This window comes from Vipera berus, assembly GCF_964194415.1.
Source record: "Vipera berus genome assembly, chromosome: Z".
In the NCBI taxonomy this organism is placed as follows: Eukaryota; Metazoa; Chordata; class Lepidosauria; order Squamata; family Viperidae; genus Vipera; species Vipera berus.
The window spans coordinates 9,733,298-9,750,002 of NC_138205.1; positions in this window are offsets into that span (position 1 = coordinate 9,733,298).

The window sequence follows — 16,705 nt, forward strand, 5'->3', positions numbered from 1 at the left end:
CAAAACTATTTTTAGAAATTCAATAATTTTCTTTCCGATGTCTACACCAGGTTTCTCTGGAATTTTCCTGTCTTAGAAATTATTTCTACCTTACCTTACCTTACCTTACCTTACCTTACCTTACCTTACCTTCTCATTTCATCTCATTTATCTTCTTATCATCTTGTATCTTATCATCTCATCTCATCTTAGTTGATTATTCTGGGTGTTGGTTTTTTTAATGCTAATGATAAACTTGTTCGCCTGTGGACCCTTGCCTGGATGCTCCTAACCACTGTTTAATGTAAATATCATGTCCCTGTCAACTCTGCAATGAACCTGGCTGAAGCCATCTTACTCATTTTCGGTTGCTACAAGAATGGGGGAGGGATAATGCCGCTTGGGGTGTGTGTGAAAGCCCTAATAAGCAGGCATATACATAGAATGAAGGCTACTGCTAAGCTTGTAAGCCGCCCTGAGTCTTCGGAGAAGGGCGGGATATAAATGGAATTAAAATAAATAAAATAAATAAATGTGGGGTTTTATGCTAGTCTAAACAATTCTCTGTCCCATGGGAACCAAGGTCATTTCTGTTTGTTAGATTGGGGGTTGAGTCTTATGTTAGAAAGCTCTCCAAACTATTCTATGGGGAAACATAGTTGATTGGATAGTTTCTGGGGTGGGAACTTTAACTTTGTAATAATGTAACTTTTTGGAGAGAACTTTAATCTTGGTTTCACTTTTGACCATGCTGATACTTTGTAACCAATAAACATGTCCTTAGAGGAAAATTCAAGCCTCAGAGTTCTGTTTTAGTTGGTCTCATCTATCAGAACCATGACATTCACCTTCTTTAATTCTTGGAATAGCTTTGTTTGCAATGTATCTTACTGAGTCTTAAAATATGCATCTTCTCCACTAGTGTGTGAGAGTCATTTGGAGTGTTTGCTTTCCAACTCTTGCTGTCAGGTATTAAAGAATTTTACTACTTGCAATTCAAAGGAACTGCTAATAATCATGACTAAAATTAAACTATAGCTTACAAAAGCCTCTCATTAATAAAAAATAGGCAGATATCTGCTTTTTCTTCAATGTTTACAGTGGAGGATTCAATTATAAAAATAACTGAATTTGCAGAATTGGCAAATATGTCTGGCTGGTTAGAGAAGGAACAACCGCATTTCTATAAGGCTGGAAATTTTATATGGCTGTTTTGTTGAAAGAAAAGATCAAGTTTAAGGTTTCTGGAATTGAGGAATAAAAGGGCCAGAAAGAATGGAGAAAAGTATGAGATGTTAATTACTCAACAGAAAGAAGCAGAGAAGACAGCTATGTTTGTTTCCCTTTTTATTCAGTTTCTTTTTATCACTTTCAAACTCTGTTTATTTTGTTTTTATATTATACTGGATACATACTGTATTTCAAACAGTAAATAATAATAATAATAATAATAATAATAATAATAATAATAATAATAATAATAATAATAATAATGATGATGATGATGATGATGATGATGATGATGATGATGATGATGATGTTGGAGGGGACCTTGGAGGTCATCTAGTCCAACCCCTGCTCAGGCAGGAAACTGTATACCATTTCATAAAAATGGCTGTCCAATCTCTTCTTAAAAACTTCCAGTGTTTGAACATTCACCGCTTCTGGAGACAGGTTGTTCCGCTGATTAATTGTTCTAACTGTCAGGAAGTTTCTCCTTAGTTCTAGATTGCTTCTCTCTTTGGTCAGTTTCCATCCATTGCTTCTTGTTCTGCCTTCAGATGCTTTGGAGAATAGCTTGACTCCCTCTTCTTTGTGGCAACATGTGAGATATTGGAAAACTGCTATCATGTCACTCCTCGTACTTCTCTTCATTAAACTAGACATACCCAATTCCAGCAACTGTTTCTTATGTATTTTAGCCTCCAGCCCTCTAGTCATCTTCTCTGTACCATTTCTAGAGTCTCAACATCTTTTTTACATCATGGTGACCAAAACTGGGTGCAGTATTCCAAGTGTGATCTTACCAAGGCATTGTAAAGTAGTATTAACACTACACATGATCTTGATTCTATCCCTCTGTACATACTGTACATACTGAATACTCTACATACTGTAATACAAATATACACAGAGAGACATATGTATACATACAAAAATCAACAGAACTGGGGATACCCAAAATGGCCTTGGTGGAGCAGTGGGCTAATGCCTCCTTAAGTAACACCAGCTGCCTGCAATTAGTGCAGGTTCGCATCCCACCAGGCTCAAGGTTGACTCAGCCTTCCATCCTTCCGAGGTAGGTAAAATGAGGACCCAGATTGTTGGGGGCAATAAGCTGACTTTGTAATAATGCCGCTTGGGGTGTGTGTGTGAAAGCCCTAACAAGCAGGCATATACATAGAATGAAGGCTACTGCTAAGCTTGTAAGCCACCCTGAGTCTTCAGAGAAGGGCGGGATATAAATATAATAAAAATAAATAAATAAAATAAAATAAAATAAAATGTGGGAATAACATTATCACAGAGAGCAGGCATTGCTACAGACAATTCATTCATGGAGATAGATTGGGAAGATGCCAACTGAAGTGTCATAAACATCAACATGTTGCGCTCTGAAATGTTTTGAGACAACATAGAATAGAAAATTGGTAAATATTCCCCTATCACATTGTAATTATGACATAACCATAATTAATGCTGTACAGTACCTTCCTACTTGGAGGAGGATTGGAGGATAAGTGAACAGTCAATTACTCTAATATTCCATGTTATATTGATATGAACAATGATCTCATGTTCCTTTTCATGAGGGATGAGAGAGGCAGAATTGCACTACTAGGATTATTGATAGTACATTCTATGTGATTCTGGCTTTCAATCAGCTGAGTAATGCCATGTGAATTACCAATATTAAAAGAATCAATGAGGGGTCAGACTAAATGGAATAAAGCAGGAAGAATCTCTGGTAAAATCATGGTATATTTGGCACTGATGATAGTCCTAGTGGTTGTACTTTATGGTCAGAGAAAGTTTCCTCTGGATAAATGTTCTATTAAGGCACCTCTGCCTATTCTCCACAAGTATTATCAGCCTGGGGATTTTATCATTGCTAGCATTACCTCTCAAGTCTACATTTTTTCCAGTCCTATAACATTTCAGAAGGAGCCTTCCGATGAAACTTTTGATGACCTTTTGTAAGTACTGTAGGCTGAAAAATGAAATACATCTATCATATGTTTGTGTGTGTGTGTTTGTGTGTGAGTATAAAACATTTTAATAAATAGAGATATCCCTTTCAATTTATATTATATATTAAAAGGGAACAACAATTGGGCAAAGCAGTTTCAACAATATTAAAATACAAGAAAACTAATAAGTGGAAAAGAATGCAAAGAAAGAAAAGTGAAAACAATGTATTACACTTTGTGATTCCCCCTTTTTCTAATATCTGCTGATTTGCAATATATTATAAAACTGTTATTGATTTCAATTAATCCAAATCTTCCTAGGCATGTAGTTTAATATAAATTTGCCACTTTGCTTTATTTTTAACTCTGTACAGCAGTTATATATTCTTGTCCCAATTTCCATTGCTTTAACAGAGGCTTTGTGTCCTGTTGTTTTAATCATGTTTCTTGGAGGCAAACAATATCTGCATTTTGTCTTTTCATTTATGGAACATTTTGTTTCATTTTTATGGAGAATTTCATCCATTGGCATGTATATTTTATATAGTATGTTTCAAACCTATTCCATACAATGAGTCTCCTATTTTCAAGGGGCAAGTTATGAGAATGATGGTGTCAAGGTAGAATTAGTAATAAGACCTAAAGAATCTGGTAACCTGGAATCTATTGCTCATTACATAGAATGTTCACTCAGAATTACCAGCACATCCTGGCCTTGGTATTTGCTGTGAAGGAACTCAATGGGAATCCTCAAATCTTACCCAATGTCAGTTTGGGCTTCCACATCTTAAACAGCTATTTTTTGGCAAGGTGGACCTATCTTGCCTCAATGGAACTTCTATCCACACAGGACAAGTTCACCCCAAACTACAAATGTGATGTTCAGAATAGGATTGTGGGAGTCATTGGGGGACCTACTTCTGAAGTTTGTCTTCACATGACAAACATCTTGAGTACGTACAAGATTCCACAGGTAAGATATGAAAGATATAGGTTTATTACATTTAAGTTATTTCATAAGTGGGAGATAGAAAATGAAAATCTTATTAGTTCTGTAGGTGATATATTTATGAAGCACTGAAAATAGTTGGGTGCTGAATAAATTGGCACACTTTGATATATTTATAATCAATTAGAATACAGGTAGTCTGCGACTTACGATTGTAAAGGATCCTGGAATTTCTATCCTAAGTCGTGAGAAGTGTGGGTTGAAGCACATATATGACCAGCCAGTTTCCAACATGAAACTTTGTAAATTGTGTTGTGTGATTGAGGAATGCTGTTATGCAGGTTTGACAGGTGCAACTTGGGGGAAAATAAAAGCTGGAGCCTGGTTTTGTCTTGATAAATGCATTTATTCAGCTGAATAAAGAATAAAGAAAGATCCTCTCTAAAAAAAAGTCGAGAAACCCTGAGCACAGTGTAAGGCACATATTTATACATTTCTTTGCTTTCTCTTGGTTACATAAGAGGAAACTGGCACACAACAGATAAGGTAAGAAATATAAAAATTGAAAAAATTATCAAGCACACCTTCTGTGGTTTTGGTCATGTGCCTAACTGACAGGCTAGTGATTTCCTTTGGAACTTTCCATGGCCTCAAAGGCCTTCTGAGGCAGGAACTTGAGCCTTGCCCTCTCAACATAAGAGCAAACATTAAATTCATCAGATTCCTGATCAACAATGCTCCAATCCACTGAAATGGTGAGTTGCTTACCAACTGCCTAAAATGCATTCATGCGACTACAGAGGAGGTGACACCATCAGAATTCTAGAACTGAGTTGTAAGTACCCAGAGCTGAAATATCCTGCATGGAGTATAAATCCTTCCATTCCCCTATCATCCAGTCAGACTGAAAAGGCTTCTTGGATGAGAAACAAAACATCCTCAAAGAAAAGCAAGAAAGTCCAGTTTCCTCGTGAAAAAGCATCTTTGGGATAATTATGACCTGGATAACTGAAAATCTTCATAGACATTTAAGGATTGCCTGTATTTGACAATAATCCATTCATATGTCAGTATAGATTCTGCTTTTGCTGAGAAACATTGATTTGGAATTTTTGAAAAAAGCTTTGAAAGTCCAATTGTATGCATGAAGATTGCAGTAGGTGTTGTCTAATAGCAAAATGTCTTAAGAACGCATAATATTTTCTGAAATACCTGTGGTTTACAAAAATATAGTGCTTTGGACATTTGTCATAAGAAATATTTAAATGATCAGAAAATTAAATAAGATAAAAATATGAAAAGAAAAGAAAGAGGGAAACCAGTTCTTTTCTACTAAGAGTATTAGAAGATTCGTTTTAATTGTGTCTGACCTCTTTCCATTTTCCCCCCAAGATCATGTATGGGTCTTCCTCAATAATAAAAGACAAAACCAAAGAAGATTTTTTTCACAAGATGTTTCCCAATGAGGCCCATCATTATTTGGGCATTCTTGAGTTACTGCTGCATTTCAGGTGGACCTGGATTGGTGTGATTATTTCTGATGATGACAATGGAGATGGGTTTGTACAGCATGTACTTCCCTTATATTCTCAGAAGGGTATTTGTGTGGAATTCTTAGAAACAATACCCAAAATAACCTTTTCAAGTAATATTGCTGAAAGTGCAACAGAATGGTTTGCAACTTCACGTATTGTCACAGGAAGTACTGCCAATACTGTTGTCATTCAAGGTGAAATACATACTATGAGTGTGTTAAGAACAATTTTCCAATTCTCACAATTTTATGATATAACAATTGAAAGCCGAGTGTGGGTTATGACAGCCCAGATGGATTTTACATCTCCTGGTTTTTTAAGAGATTGTGAAATACATTTCCTCCATGGAACTCTGTCATTTGCTGTTCATACAAATTTCCCAAGTGGGTTTCAGAAATTTCTGAAGGAAATAAACCCATTCTCAGAAAATAAAGATGGCTTTATCCAAATCTTCTGGAAAAATGTGTTTAATTGTGATTTCTCAAATTCCACTCTAGAAGAGAGAGATGAAGAGATATGCACTGGGGAAGAAAGGTTGGATAGTCTACCTGGAACACTGTTTGACACAAGCATGTCTGGTCATGGTTATAGTATCTACAATGCAGTTTACATTATGGCATATGCTTTGTATGCCATAACTTCATCCAAGTCAAAAGAGAGGGCAAAGATAAAAAACATGAGACAAGAATATCTACTTGAAAAAGCCTGGCAGGTATCATCCAAAACAATGTAGAAGGAGACAGAGTAAACAGTTTTAAATAGTATGACAATAATAGTATATGAGAACAACATGTTACCTAGAAGCACCAGGAAAGAAATATAAAACAAACAAAAGTGTAGTTCTTATACCTCTTAAATGTCTATGTAATTCATTATCAAAGCTCCCAAGATATAATGATGGCTATCAGTTCTTTGGTTCTTAGCCTTGTTATTGGTCCAATTCTCAGAGCCATACATTACTACTGGGAAAACCATAACTTTGACTCTATGGACCATTGTCATACAAGATGCAGTGATCTTGGAGTCCAAGAAAATATAATCTATCACTGCTTCCCATTTTTCCCTTTCTATTTGCCTGAAAGTGATGGAACCAGATACCATGGTCTTATTTTTTTTAATGTTGAGTTTCAAGCCACCTTTTTCAATCCCCTCTTTCACCTTCATCAAGAGGGTCTTTAGTTCCTCTTCACTTCACATCCAGGCAACTGACTTGAATGATGTCTCCTTCTTTTCCAGATTCAGTAGATATTGTCCCTCAAAGATCATTCATCTTAGTTTTAATTCATATTAGGACTATTATGAAAGTTCTCTTAAAATCATTTTTTTCTCTACCTTCTCTCCAATTCAGCTCCACAAGTTTATAAGAAGTACTTCCTTTATCAACAGTGCTGGAGAAAATATTTCCTTTGATGACAAAGGGCATATAATTGCTGCATTTGATATTTTCAACTGGGTCACAAATTCAAATAACACATTTACAAAAGTCAAAGTTGGATGGGTAGACCCAAACTCTTTCTCTTCCAAATCACTCAACATTCATGAAGTGTCCATGATATGGCCCACAAGATTTAACCAGGTATATATTTTGCATAGATTTAGGAATGGTTTAATCTACATTCTGAATATTCAACAAATGTGAGTTTTTCTTCTACAGCAGTGCTGTCAATTGTACTTGCAATTTGAACTGGGATCTGCTCCTTAGTTCAATTAGATGACCACATCTTGAGAATCTTTTGAATAACTTCAAAAAAAGAGTGTCATGCTTCTTAGGTCTTTCTCATTAAAATTGGTCAACATTTTTAGGAAACCATTGTATGACCTAAAAGATAAATGATAGATAGATAGATAGATAGATAGATAGATAGATAGATGATAGATAGATAGATAGATGATAGATAGATAGATAGATAGATAGATAGATAGATAGATAGACAGACAGACAGACAGACAGACAGACAGACAGACAGACAATTTATTTATCCTTTATATTTCTTAATAACCCATCTCTTTTGGAGAGTGTACAATGTACAATTTAATCAGATATACACAATATTTTATATAGACCTGAGGATGAATTAAATACATTCTGAATACAAATATTACTTAACTTACAATGGGGCCTGAAATTTTGGTAATAAATCCTTGCAGTTTTAAGAAAAGGCAATACATGACCAGATTTGATTTTATGACCATTTTAAAATGGTTATTAAGAAAATACACATCCACATCTTTATCAGAAACTACAAGGACCATCAGAAATCACAAAAAAGTCACATACTTTGTTCATGGGACCACAGGGTACGGCAACTGGTTGTAGGTGAACTAATTGCCAATCACTGAATATGAGATTATGTGACTGTGGAAGGTGAGCAACAGTAATATCTTTGTGGACAGTCATAAGTAGCTTTTTAAAAGCTCATCATAACTTCAAAAGATCATTAAATAACCAGTTTTAAGTGAAGGACTCTCTGTATTCTGGGAGATGATCTACTGTTTCTACTGTAACATCAACAACCCTATTCAGAAACTGAAATCATGTTTTGAATTGAAATAATAATGATAATGATAATGATAATGATAATGATAAAGTTGGAAGGGACCTTGGAGGTCATCTAGTCTAACCCCCTTCTCAGGCAGGAAACCCTATACCATTTCAGGCAAATGGCTGTCTAGTCTCCTCTTAAAAACTTCCAGTGTCAGAGCATTCACAACTTCTGGAGGCAGGTTGTTCCACTGGTTAATTGTTCTAACTGTCAGGAAGTTTCTCCTTAGTTCTAGGTTGCTTCTCTCCTTGACTAGTTTCCATCCGTTGCTTCTTGTCCTGCTTTCAGGTGCTTTGGAGAATAGCTTGACTTCCTCTTCTTTGTGGTAGCCCCTGAGATATTGGAACATTGCTATCATGTCACTCCTCACCCTTCTCTTCATTAAACTACACATACCCAATTCCAGCAACCGTTCCCTATATGTTTTAGCCTCCAGTCCCCCAATCATCTTTGTTGCCCTTCTCTGTACCCTTTCTAGAGTCTCAACATCTTTTTTACATTGTGGTGACCAAAACTGGATGCAGTATTCCAGGTGTGGCCTTACCAAAGCATTGTAAAGTGGTATTAGTACTTCATTTGATCTTGATTCTATCCCTCTGTTAATGCAGCCTAGCACTGTGTTGGCTTTTTTGGCAGCTGCAGCACACTGCTGGCTCATATTGAAGTGATTGTCTACTAGGACTCCGAGATCCCTCTCACAGTTACTACTATTGAGCAAGGTACCACCTATACTATACCTATGCATTTGATTTTTCCTGCTTCGTCTCAATCCTGCCAAGACTGAGTGGCTGTGCATACCGGCATCTCGGACTAACCAGTTCATTCCACCTTTAATGATGGGGGGTGAGGTGTTACCCCCCATTGATAGGGCTCGCAACTTGGGCATCCTCCTGGATTCGCGGCTCAGTTTTGAAGACCATATCGTAGCCGTGACCAGGGGGGCCTTTGCCCAGGTTCGGCTGGTGCGCCAGTTGTGGCCCTACCTGGACTGAGATGCCCTGCGCACAGTCACTCATGCGCTCGTGACCTCCCGATTGGACTACTGCAACGCTCTCTACATTGCTCTTGAGGACCAATCGGAGGCTTCAGCTGGTGCAGAATGCAACCACGCGGGTTGTGATGGGGGTTTCCCGATGCTCCCATGTAACACCTCTGCTCCACGAGCTGCATTGGCTTCCAGTTCCCCTCCGGGTGAGATTCAAGGTGCTGGTGATGACCTATAAAGCCCTAAATGACTTGGGTCCAGGATATCTGAGGGAACACCTGCTGCCAGCATCAAGCTCCCTTCGTCCTGTGCGCTCCCACAGGGAGGGTCTTCTCAGGGTATCGCTGGTAAAAGATTGCCGGCGGATAATACCCAGGGGGAGGGCCTTCTTTGGGGGTGCGCCTGCCCTTTGGAACCAGCTGCCCATAGAGCTTAGGACTGCCCCTGACCTTCGCTCATTCCGCCGGGACCTGAAGACTTTTCTCTTTGAGCTTTCTGGCCTGGACTGAGAGTATTAATTGGGGTTTTAATTGGATTTTAATTGGGGTTTTATATTCATTCAAGGTTTAAATGTAATTATTTTAACTGTTCTTAATTTTTGTAATTGTTGTACTGTTATTTTAAAAACCTTGTGAACCACCCTGAGTCCTACGGGAGAAGGGCGGTATATAAGTCTAATAAAGATAAAGATAAATGTAGAACCTTACTTTTTTCACCATTGAATTTCATTTTGTTAGATAGAATATTTCCAGACTGGAATAGCTACATAAGTGAAAATGTCAGGGATTAGAATATTCTCTAGTTTAGAGAAAAGAAAGACTGGGGTGACATGATAGCAGTGTTCCAGTATTTGAGGGGCTGCAACAAAGAAGAGGAAGTCAACTTATTTACCAAAGCACCAGAAGGTAAGACAAGAAACAATGGATGGAAACTAACCAAGGAGAGAAGCAACCTGGAATTATGGAAAAACTTCCTAACAGGGAAAACAATTAACCAGTGGGACAGCTTGCTTCAGAGGTTATGAGTGCTTCATCACTGGAGGCCTTTAAGAAGAGACTGGACAGCTGCTTGTCTGAAATGGTATAGGCAGAGGTGGGATTCCGTCAGTTTGTTGTTAAAGAGCTGAGTTTAATTTTAAGTTGAATGAGGCTATTGCCTTGGATAGGTGACCAACATATTGAACCCAAATCCCTGTCTGCTGCACTTCAAATCATAGCTTTGTAGGTATATTTCATGATAACCAAGATGTGCTGCACCCTGTAAATGCTTGCCATGACATCTTGGCACACACACCATATAAAAGGAAATCATTATAATCTCTCATTCTGATGGTCCCCACATTTAGAATACGTATCTGTGTTTCAGTAAGCACAATGCCTCCGAGCATGGCAAAACTACCAAACTGATTTTTTAATTATTTTTCATCTCCTTCACTCAGAAAAGACCTCGTTCCCTATGTAATGACAATTGTCAATCTGGTTCTAGTAGGGCCAAAATAGAAGGAAAGCCATTTTGCTGCTATGAGTGCCTTCCATGCCCAGAAGGAAAGATTACCAGTCACAATGGTAAGATTTCTTCAGTTGATAAATATAAATTATTCCATGAAAACCTGTGTGGAATAAATTCAATATTTATGTAATATTGTATATGCTATGTGCTCTCAGAGATAATATAGGGATGGTTGGGATGAGTGAGATGAAGGAAACTATTTTACGTATCTCCTCCCTAATTAACTTCCCAGGAACAATGAACCTTGTCATCTCGGTCTTAAGACATCTAGCCAATTAATGTTGATAAAAACTAGATAAATACAAAGAGGAAGGCATAGACTCTCCAAACTAAAGCAAGTTTAACAGTAGGTCTAGAAAGATATTAAGTTCATACTGTCTATTTGTTCTCTAAAAACAGCATTGCCTTTCTAGTTCTAACTTCCTCACTAGAGGCCTGATGTGCTTCTCTATCTAATCACATACCTACTGGTCTATCCAATCACATGTATATTCTAATTGTCATAAATTTGCATCTCCTTAATTTATAGGTTAGCCAGGCTAACTATAATTCTGTAAATAAGCAATGAAAGTGTGGACTGGTCTCCAATTAAAAAAATCTGCAAGATGAATAACTTTTCTCTCACCAGAATCTATTCTTTTCTCCTATTTGAAAATGATAATTGAGATATTATGCTGTGATATATACTTTTAATGAGCTAGGAATTTATTTTCCAAACACTAAGATGAAAGACTAGAATTTAAAGTGTTTACTTTTACTTTATACCTATTGTGTAATATCTATGACTTCAGGTGCCACTTTATTTTAATATTTGGAACTATGCAAATAAAAGATAAAGGTAAAGGTTTTCCCTGTGCCTTTGAGTCCGACTTTATGGGTGTGTATGTTCATCTCCATTTCTTAGTTGACGAAACCAGTGTTGTCCAAAGACATTTTTGAGGTCATGTGGCCAGCACAACTATATGCCAAGGCATATGGACATCTGTTACCTTCCCATTGAAGTGCTACTTATTTATCTACTTACATTTGTGTGCTTTCAAACTGCTATGTGGGCAGGAGCTGGGGCAAGTAATGGGAGCTCACCCTGTCATGTAGCCACTCAGGTCTCAAAGCCAGGTTCTCAGTTTTCCAGCTGACAAGCTCAAGGTCTTTAACTGCTGAGCCACTATGCCCCCAATGAAAAGCAAAACAATAAAAATAATTTGATCATATTCTGTACCAGTTCCAATATTTGTTAGCTTAATCAAAGAGTTAATCTAAGTTCAGTTCTATACAGTTTCTTTTTTTTATAAATGAATCTTTATTTACATTTTGTGTTAAAAACACACCATACACCAACACAGACAAAAACAAACATTTACAATATACAAAAAATGAAGAAATCAAAAAATTGAAAACCATTTCAAAAATTTCACATTATATCTACTTCTAAACTAACAATTATATTCCACTCATTAAGTCTCTTATAACTATTCAACTCCAAAGCTTATTCATTAACAAAGACTATATCACTTCATTTTTGACCAACCTCCAAGCCACCCTCATTTCTTTAATCTTTTATCCATCCAAATATACCATTTATTCCATGATAGAAATGCTGGTGTCTCTTCTTTACCCTTCAACTTCTTGGTCAATGTGTCTGCTTCTTCACAATCAAGTATTCTCCTAATTATAACTTCATCCGGCGGGGTATGATTTGCCTTCCAAAATTGAGCATACCCCATCCTTGCCGCCGTTAAGATATGTAAAACCAAATACCATATTTCCTTCTTAATATTTCCAGGCCTGGAGCCAAGCAGATACGTCTCTGGTTTAAGATCAACTAAACACCCTGTGATTTCCTCTATCCATTTTTGGATCCTCATCCAATATCTAACCACTTCCGGACATGTCCACCATAAGTGATAGTATGTTCTATACAGTTTCATTGACTGTATTGTAGAGGTTATCTATTAGGGCCCTTATAATAGCTAATAATTGTATTTCACTCAGGGAGCCTCAAATTGAAGCATTAACCAGAGTCCATTACGCTATATTCTTTCAATATTGCATATGTTTTAATTAAAACAGTATCTTCTACAGTGTAATAAAAGCAATGTATTCATTTATCGTCTCATTCATTTCCACAGATATGGATGATTGTTTGCTATGCCCAGAAGGACAGTATCCAAACAACAACCATGACTCATGTCTTCCAAAACATATGGTTTTCTTGTCTTATGAAGATCCATTAGGAATCAGTTTGGCCACTGCCACAATCATATTTGTTTACATTGCCACTGTGGTGCTTGGGATATTCATCAAATACCAGGACACTCCCATAGTCAAGGCCAACAACCGGAACATCACCTATCTTCTTCTCATCTCCCTTTTGCTCTCATTCCTTTGTAGTTTATTATTCATTGGAAAACCTGAAAAGGTGACCTGCCTTTTGCGACAAAGTGCTTTTGGAGTTGTCTTCTCAGTAGCCATTTCTTGTATATTGGCCAAGACCATTGTTGTGATCTTAGTTTTCAAGGCTTCAGTGCCAGGATCGATGTGGAAGCAATGGCTAGGCAAACGATTAGATAATTACATTGTTGTTTCTTGTTCCCTCATTCAAGTCACTCTTTGTGCTATATGGCTTGTAACCTCACCCCCATACCCAGATGCTGATATGAACCTAGTGGCTAATGAAATCATCCTGGGATGTAATGAAGGCTCTACTTTCATGTTTTACTGTATTTTGCTCTACCTGCTTTTCCTTGCCATTGTTGGTTTCAGTGTGGCTTTCAAAGCCCGGCATTTACCAGACAGTTTTAATGAGACCAGGTTTATCTCCTTTAGCCTGTTATGGTTTTGTAATGTCTGGTTGACCTTTTTTCCAACATATCTGAGCATCAAAGGAAAATACATGATGGCTGTGGAAATCTTTTCTATTCTTTCTTCCAGTGCAGGGTTACTGGGCTGCATCTTTTTCCCAAAATGCTTTGTTATTCTACTAAGGCCTAATCTGAATAATAAAAAACAGTTAATGAGAGGCAAGAAATACAATTCCATAGTAGTCTTTAAGTGACAGATATGTTCTCTCAAGACCAAATTTAGAAACTAAAAGTTGTTCAAAATGAACACATCAGAAGTCATCTCATGTCAATCCATCTATCCCTTCTGATTGCTCTAGGCACTCACCAAAGTCCCTTCCCTTGCACCATACTAGAAATAGCCATCCCAACTTTAATATGCAGAACATAAACCATGAGCTACCTATTATGCTAAAATAGGTATTTTCATTTTTTTTCTTTCTTATATTTAAGTGTAAAAATTTTGAGAATACACTAACATGCTGAACTTTGGCAACACTGAGAAAAAAAATTACACCAATACTCAAATTCCTGTGTCATATTTGTGGTCATCCTGTTTCTGTTTGTTATGTTTTCCCCCAAACTATTCCTAATAATAACACTCTTGGCAAAGGTTCAGGCCTATGGGTAGCTGAAAATTCAGGTGTTCCCCGTTCTTGACTATCAGTTGAAAGATTCATTTCTTTTATATCCTGCAATCCTATCAACCACTTGAAAAAGTGGGGGTTTTCTAACCGTCCAGGAATTTCATTAGAAGTCTTGGATAGTTAATACCATGTCTTCTGATCTCAGAACTTCCCATGCTGGGGATAACTTGCTTTTTCCTTCTTTATATCCCACCATTCAGCATTAGAATCCATCTGACCAGTGGTGCCTTTTCAATCACTGGTCATTCTATAGTTTGATGAAAACGTAAGGAAGCAAATGTGATGGAATGTAGTAAGGAGCTGGATTCCCAGAAGAGAGGGGATGTGTTCCAGAGGAGTGAGAGGCAACTCAGTGCAGATGTTACATTTGAGAATAGAAGGTGAGGACACCTCCACTCTAATAGTTCCCAGAGTACACTGTAGATGCATATAGTAGAATGTTCAGTCTGGCAAGATTGATGTCAGGCCCAAAACCAAGCTTGACACCTGGTGAAGTAGTGGTTGGAAACTAACCAAAGAGAGAAGCAACCTAGAACTAAGGAGAAATTTTCTGACAGTTAGAACAATTAATCAGTGGAACAACCTGCCTCCAGAAGCTATGAATGCTCCAACACTGGAGGTTTTTAAGAAGAGACTGGACAGCCATTTGTCTGAAATGGTATACGGTTTCCTGCCTGAGCAGGATGTTGGACTAGATGACCTCCAAGGTCCCTTCCAACACTATTATTATTATTATTATTATTATTATTATTATTATTATTATTATTATTGTTGTTGTTGTTGTTGTTGTTGTTGTTGTTGTTGTCCTAGCGGAATCATCCATTTGGTTCTTCATGAGAAAGGGGACATGGATTGGGAAGTTGGGAACTGAACCATAAAGACCATATAGGCATGGCTTCTCACTGTCTTCTCCTTCTCCCCTTGAGTTGCCCTATTACTTCCATCTCATTTACTCGTGTGACCTCTCTACGTTTCCGAGTGTCTCTGATGTCTTCCAGCTGTGCTTCCTCTGAGTCTGACTCTGCCCCCCAGCCCAGCTGGCTTTCAGTTTGACCACGAGTGGAGGGGCCATGTTCTTCCTCACTTTGTAAGTCTGGTAACTCATCAGAGCCTTCCTCCAACTCTGATGGCTCCTCAGGCCCCTCCTCCTCCTCCTCCTCTGATTCCCTGGATTCAGCTTCCGGGATCACAGGCTGGCACAGAATCACAACAAATATAGCCTCTGCACTCTGAATTTTCTCCCTTCAGATATTGGGAAGATTCCAATCTTGTTGGCATTTTTGTAAGGTCATAAAGACTTGGTTGTGATGGTGGCGGAGTGGTTAGAATGCAGTACTGCAGGCTACTTCTGCTGCCTGCTGGCTGCCTGCAATTCACTAGTTTGATTCTCACCAGCTCAAGGTTGACTCACTCTTCATCCTTCTGAGATCAGTAAAATTAGGACCTAGATTGTTGGGGGAATAGGTTGACTCTGTAAGCTGCTTAGAGAGGGCTGGAAAGCACTGTAAAGTGGTATATAAGTCTAAGTGCTATTGCTATTAAGTGACTGGGTCTAGAATCCAAAGCGTGTTAAGGGCCCCATTTCCTGGCTGTATTATTATTCATAGTAATAGTTTTATTTGGTGCCATAGATATTTATTTTGTACTATTTCAATTATTTTAAATTTTAAAAATTGTTTTATATTTTATGATGTACACAGCCCAGAGTCACTTGTTGAGATGGATGGCTACTGAAAATAATTACATACATGCTGTTAAAAAAATAGTGTGGTCTGAACCGTGAGGGAACAGATGACAGTCGGAGACTCAGTAACACAGCTTTTATTCAGTTCAGAACAAGACAAGCAGAGCCCTCTTAGAGCCCCTTAAATACTCTAGCCAGTGTGCTCCTGACCAATCCATGTGTTGGAATATCCCACCGAACGCTGGACAACCAATCAGAGTGCACGCTGGTGCCACCTGCTGTTGTCAGCATGGCTGAGCTGTCAAATTACCTCAACTATGTATACAACACCCCTTCCCCCAATATATAAGAACAATCAACACAATAATAACTTGACACAGCTAAGTGTGTGTAACTTCTTGATCGCCTTCCACTCTTTGACCTCATGACCTTACATAGTCCTCCAGATATGCCGGTGCTTTGTGAGTCCTGCATGAATGCCTTATAGGCTGTACAACCCTGGCCGGTATCAGGTCCTGATCATTAAAACCCCCACTATCCTCAAAAGCTAGGTTACGAGGTTGTCCCCCCAGACCTATGGGCGCATTGACTGGTTCTGAATCCATAATGGACTCTTGTCCCGTCTGCTCGCTTGCCAAGTTTGGAGGAGCGGGGGAATAAACACCAGGGGCTCTTGGTGGTGTTGGTGTGACCGGGGGCAATGGTGGTGTCTGGTGGGCTGGGGCCTGCTCACATTGCTGGTTTTCTAGGGCCTGTTTCCTTAGTTGGTCGATATGCCTTCTGACCTGGTGGCCCCCTTCCCCCTCTATAATGTATGACAATGGTCCAGTTTTATCAATCACC